At 34.0% G+C, this 6,025-nt stretch overlaps 1 protein-coding gene across 3 annotated transcripts in view; it reads left to right on the top strand.

Annotated features, from left to right (window-relative positions):
- Positions 1–410, top strand: part of LOC106464119 (pre-mRNA-splicing factor 38B-like) — a 49,795-nt gene extending 49,385 nt beyond the window's left edge. For all 3 annotated transcript variants that reach the window (XM_013924232.2, XM_022391797.1, XM_022391796.1), the window contains one exon: positions 323–410. The gene's annotated coding sequence lies outside the window, so the exon portion shown is untranslated. The remainder of the gene's footprint in view (positions 1–322) is intronic.
- The last annotated feature ends 5,615 nt before the right edge of the window (positions 411–6,025 follow it).

Raw genomic sequence — 6,025 nt, 5'->3', positions numbered from 1 at the left:
TGTAAGTTCAACCATTTGGTTTCCTATAGCGAACAAAATAAGCAAATTTCATCTTTTATATATACGTTTATATATATATATTTGTAAGCACGTTGAAAATATATATTTTACTTTGACTCTTTGAGAGACGGTATAAAACTTACAAAACAAAATTTGACAAAAACCACTAGGGTCAAGATTTTAATTAGTCTCATTCAAGACCTGAAAATGAAATAGCATACATGATACATGGTTTACTTGAGCATATATGAATCTATGACGTTGGTCCGTAATTTTACTTTTAGAATTTACATGTACACATTTACAGGAAGTAAAAAAAAAGTTTTTTTTTCCCATCGGTGAACTAATGACTATAAGATCAAGTCTGGTGATAAATCACAGTACAGGTTCTAGCTCTTCTTATTAATCATATCAATAAGGCACAAAATTAGCGAATGTTACAAATGTTTACATTCATAGAATGTTAAGCTATTTGCTCAGAAGACTTAGTTGAGGTCACCCCAGTGTCACAAACATGCAGTTTTTTAGAAGCTCTAGTAAGCCTGTTGATACCGTCAGCTGACAAGCTATGACCGTGTCGCAAAACAACAGAACGAAGTTGTCTAAAGAAATTTTGATACACTATTTTTTTAACTAATGCATCGTTTAGACCGTAGCAGCAGTACAACTCGAGATGACGCAGATCGTGACAATGAGCTAGTAACATTTCACAAGCTTCAGTAGAGATCTTTCGATTTACTTGAGGTCGAAGTCGTAGATACCGGAGCGCACCAAAAGGTTCTACATTTTTTCGAATTTTTCCTGTTCCTAAAACGATAAACCACTGCGCGCTAAAGCCTCTCAGATTTGGACACAAAGAGGCTGTCTTGACCAAATCTATCACATCAAACTGTTCTAGGCTAAGGCGCACTAACCTCCGACCACACACTTTCAGCAAACTTAGGACCTCTTCAGTATAAGAAGCTGAAAGTGTGGGGCTATTTCTTAGCTGAAGGTACTGAAGTTGGGATAACTGTGACAATGGGTAGAGAGACATTCCTTCCTGGACCTCAAGAGAAACCATCCTAAGGTTAGGACACCACTGGACGAGCCTACTTAAAGCGTCATCATCGAGTGGATGTGTGGTTTGGATTCCTTGTAACTTGGATAAGCGTAACTTCCAAAACTCTTGATTACTGGCAGTGTCAACTTCATCTAAAAACTGTTCTAAGTATGCACACTGTATGTACTCAAGGTTAGGAAATATTTGTAGTAGTAACAAAACTGCACGTCCGTTGACGGATGATGGAAGCCTAACTTCATGCAAGTTTTCACATATTGGCCAACACGCGCTATTGGGATTAATTTTATTTACTAGAGCTTGCACATCTAATTCATCAAGAGAAGGATGTAATATTTCCAGTTTTTGAAGTTTCTTACAACATTCTGCGATTATTTCTACTTCTTTGCCGGCTTTAGTTGTGTGCTGAAGTTTCAATTGACGCAGATTTGGAGAAGCTCGAAGAAGTTGATGCAACAGAATCATGCTATCTTTCCTATGAAGCCAGTGACCTACGATTCGAAGATATCTCAGTGAATGTCCGTGTCGGATTAAAATGTCCATTACCACTTTGACATCAGGAAAAGAGCAATCTTCTATACACCCCAAGTCAAAAGATTCAATACCGGGAGAAACTAAGAGCTCAGCAGCAAATAGCAGCTCCTTTCCATGTGGTCGAATACTTAGCAGAGAATTCAGCATATCCTGTCTCAGGCCAAGTGGAACACTGTAGAACGGATTGTCGTTAGCATTTTCTATGTCTAGTCTGTGCCTACATGGGTTTCTGCTCCAGCATAACAAGAAGTCTCCTATAGTTCCTAAGCAAGATTGTTTTAAAGTACTCCGAGGAATCATTTTACTGAATGTCTTCTTCGGCCACTCCGAAATTCTACTGATTTTAACAGTGTGAGAGCTCATGGTTAACTGACAGCGGTTGCCTATCTATAGTAGGTTAACCTCATCGTAACAATTGAGACCAACCACGCTACAGGGGCTAATCACGCACTGCTCACGTGAACCTGTTTACAAGCTTCAGCCCCGGTAGAGTATAGTGTTCCGATGACGAACATGTTAACATACAGAATGACGTTGGGGAGAGGGGGGGGGGCATGCTGAGTTCACATAATAGAAATGAAAATTGGAGCTTGAAAATGTACTACACAACAGTTGATAGACCAGTTTTAAATTTTTATTTACCACCATGAAATTACTAACTCATATTGCAATTTCCCCATGTCACAGCTGCTCGTTCACTCGGTGTCCTCGTGCACTTATAATAAAACCATGTGCAAACTCGATCATGTTCACGTGATCATATAACGTTCAATGGCAAAAAAAAATGAGCTAAACGATGACGTGCTCTTATATTTTTATCATTACGTTTTAGTTAAAAGCATTTTATGTCTGCGAGTTTAAGCGTTCAAGAAATGATTTTCTAAAGAAAATTTGGTATTTTTACAAACTTGTACTTTAAGTACACTAACTGAATTTAAATTTTCTTTCACGAGCTGTGTTTAAAATATTACTTTTGGTCAGTATTATCAGAACAGTCAGAGATAACATGTCAGGAAGTTAACACTAACTTCAAATTCTATGCAACTTGTAATTATCAGCTGGGAAACATCTTATCAGTAGTACTGGTGTAAAACACAAATGTTGACTAACGAATAATCCAGAATGTTATGGAATGCAATAAAATGACACAAAATAATAGAAAAGTTACAACTAAATGTAAAATACACATAATTATGTATATTTCTCACGTGTACTGTAAATACTGCAAAACGCTAAAAGCGTGATATTCGTTCAAAATCAAAAAGTAAAATACGAGGTATAAAGTGATGAACATATAAAAACTGGATTTAAATATTTTAAATTTGTCAAAAATTATTTTTCCCGCATTTCGAATAAATTCTCACATTTGCTATGATCGGCGCAAAGTTTAACAATTGTGAAAACACTGTATTTACTATTTAGCACGACATGTAACACACGCAAACTTTCAAAACAAATACATTAATACACTTGTTCAACTTGTAACTCTAACTAATATACAACAGTAACTTTGTATAATATACATGTATTCTGAATACAACCCCTCCCAAAACACCAACCAACAAACAAAATATACAAAGGTGCTGTCAAAGGACCAAAATATACCCTAAACTTCGTGAAAGATCTAAGTTGCACTTACATTTTAAAGAACGATAAAATCATACAAATGCTTACACACATAAAGAACATAAATTTTTTGTTTGTTTGTTTTACTTATAAAGAATGGTATAAAACAGGCTTGTTATGCACATTATAGAATTAACTTATATCTTTTTATAAGGCTAAATTTGAAACAAACTTATACAAGGACTGTTTTATAATTACAACACTTGTATATCTTGTTCTCGATGTGATAAACGTCAATAACGTAATATATTATGCAAGTCTCAAAAATAAGTAGATTAAAACTTATAGCTCCTTCACAAGACGTATCAACAAAGTTTAATATAGAAATGCTAAAAATCATTTGATTTTCTCTAAAATCACGATTAATATATATACGTGTGTGTGTGTGTTTGTGATAATATTTGTCCAACCCAGTTGTTCATTTCTTCTCGAATTATTTGATGATTTATTGGTACTTAACAGCGAACAAGTATTCTCTGAATTTTTCATTTTGAAGCCTTTAAAGAAACATTTAAAACTATTTTACTTATTGAGAATCAACCGTAGATGTATAAAATAAACATATGATTATGAACTTTATATATTAATACAAAATGCAACAGATTAGTTTCATTCTTGGGTGAATTATGAAACACCAAAAAATATATGTGAACCACAATATATTATTTGATTTACCACTTGTCACTAAGTTATGTCGGATTCGGAGAATACCATTCCTCATTAGTGACCTTGGACAAGGGCAAATGTAAAGAATAAAACTAGGCTTAATATAGTGATGGAGAATATACTATATGTACGGTATTTTGAGATAGTGTTTGTCAGCCCTGGTAGTTGTTTCTGCATTTGTCTATTATAGTTATAGTGGCGAGTTTTTCTTATATGCAGATGGTGAATAACTGGATGAAAGAGTAGCAGAAGTTGATTTTATGAGGTAATAATTTGGATAAAAAAGTTATTTTTCACAACGATTTGATTATGATTGCACTAAGTGTTGTTTTTTATTATGTTTACATGGTCACTGAACATTCTGTGATGCATAAATCTTCGAGAAGTGACGGACTAGCATGACAATTAAAGGATCAAATTGAACTGTACAGAACCAGCCAGGTGGTGTTATTTAGTTATAAGAATTTATTTTTCAATTTGAAAACAAAAAGTTTCTTTAAAGATTTTATGACAGGTTTTTGAACTATATAAATGTTTATATCATTTTGTGGAAACACATAAAAAATTAAATAGAAAAAACGGCATGTCGTGGAGAAAAAAAAATCCTTATTGAGTAGATATAATATCACTTAATGAGGTGAAACAAATTGACCTACGTGAAAAAGTCATACAATTAAACAATTGTACTGTATTGACTGAAAAAATTAGAGGCTCAGCAAATACAGCACTTAACAATTTATGAAAAGTACGTTCATGTGATCAGAACTCTAGCACACGTTTTATTAACAAACTACATATTTATTTACCATAAAAATCAAATATTCTAAAAATCCGTCAATAACATTTTGATATACTTATTAATACTAACTTCCGATCAAAGCAATTATAAGCTACCTACTAAGAATGGAACTAGTAATAAGTATAGCTAATTCGGTACACTTTTCTTACGTTTTTAATTATAAAGATTATAATACATTGTTTCATCAGTTGTACCCTCGTTGTTGGCGATATTTTCGACAGTAAATTATCAAGGGTAGAATTTACTATATAAATATTCTATTTACAGTCAGAAATACGATTCTAGTACAAACACTTCTCCACTCCTTTTCTAAAACCTTTCACCCTGACTGAGCTATTGAAGGAACTATGAATAACCTGATCTAAAATTCGTAAGACAAGTTAAAATTTTATTTTGGTAGGTGACTTGACAAGTTTTTATACACGTGCATATCATATTATGAACTATTATAATACGATTCTGTAGCGTCATCAGTCGACTGCAACATACACGTTTCAAGGTTAAACAAGAATTCGATGGTGGTCAGGGGCGTTGCTATCTAACAAAAAGATCCAGGAACTGGATACATTAGTATTATTCTTTGCACATGTCCAGGGTTGCTGACGGATCGTGGTATTCCCCAAAACCGGTATAACTCAATGACAATGGTAAATCGAATGATAGATGGTGCCCAGTATTAATTTTTTTTAGTAGTTTAAACAGCTCATCGGCTAAATAATTCACAAGAATAAACTTGTAGCATCATTGCTGCATATTCTTGAAATTCCTATTTAAATATAGGATCGTTATGTGAGCCAAAGTCATCTCAAAATATCAAATATGTAATTCAGTTTAGTTTATAGTAAAATAGATTCGGTACACTATAAAATACGTTCGTGGCACGAGCTTTGTGTGAAGACGCTAGACGACGCCCTTGCCGATGGTATATATATAAAATCAAAATGGCATTGTCTCGAAAGTCTTCTTACTACCATAATTTATAATTTCCAATTCCCTTTAGGTACTGTCTTAAGAATAATCTACATATTTTGTGAAACCCGATATGTAAATCCAAGTTAAAGTATCTTTATCAGTCGAGCAGGCTACGATTTTAAAACTAAATGTTGTTTGTTTTAGTATTCAACCATTAAGTTTGTAACTTGTCTAATGTTACAGTTACTGCGTGCAATATCTTGTAGTAGCAACCAGGAGCTTAACGTATACTGTATATTAACAAGATAGAGCGACTCCCTATTAAATATATATCAGTGGCGTAGCAAGAGGGGGGCAGTCACCCCCGGGCGCAGGTGTGAAGGGGCGCCAAATTTCCTCGGGCCTATAATGCCTATTAATTAATAATT

The sequence above is a fragment of the Limulus polyphemus genome, unplaced genomic scaffold, assembly GCF_000517525.1.
Source record: "Limulus polyphemus unplaced genomic scaffold, Limulus_polyphemus-2.1.2 Scaffold1564, whole genome shotgun sequence".
Lineage (NCBI taxonomy): Eukaryota > Metazoa > Arthropoda > Merostomata > Xiphosura > Limulidae > Limulus > Limulus polyphemus.
The sequence above is the reverse complement of the archived record's forward strand: the minus strand, read 5'-3'. Positions and strand labels throughout refer to the sequence as shown.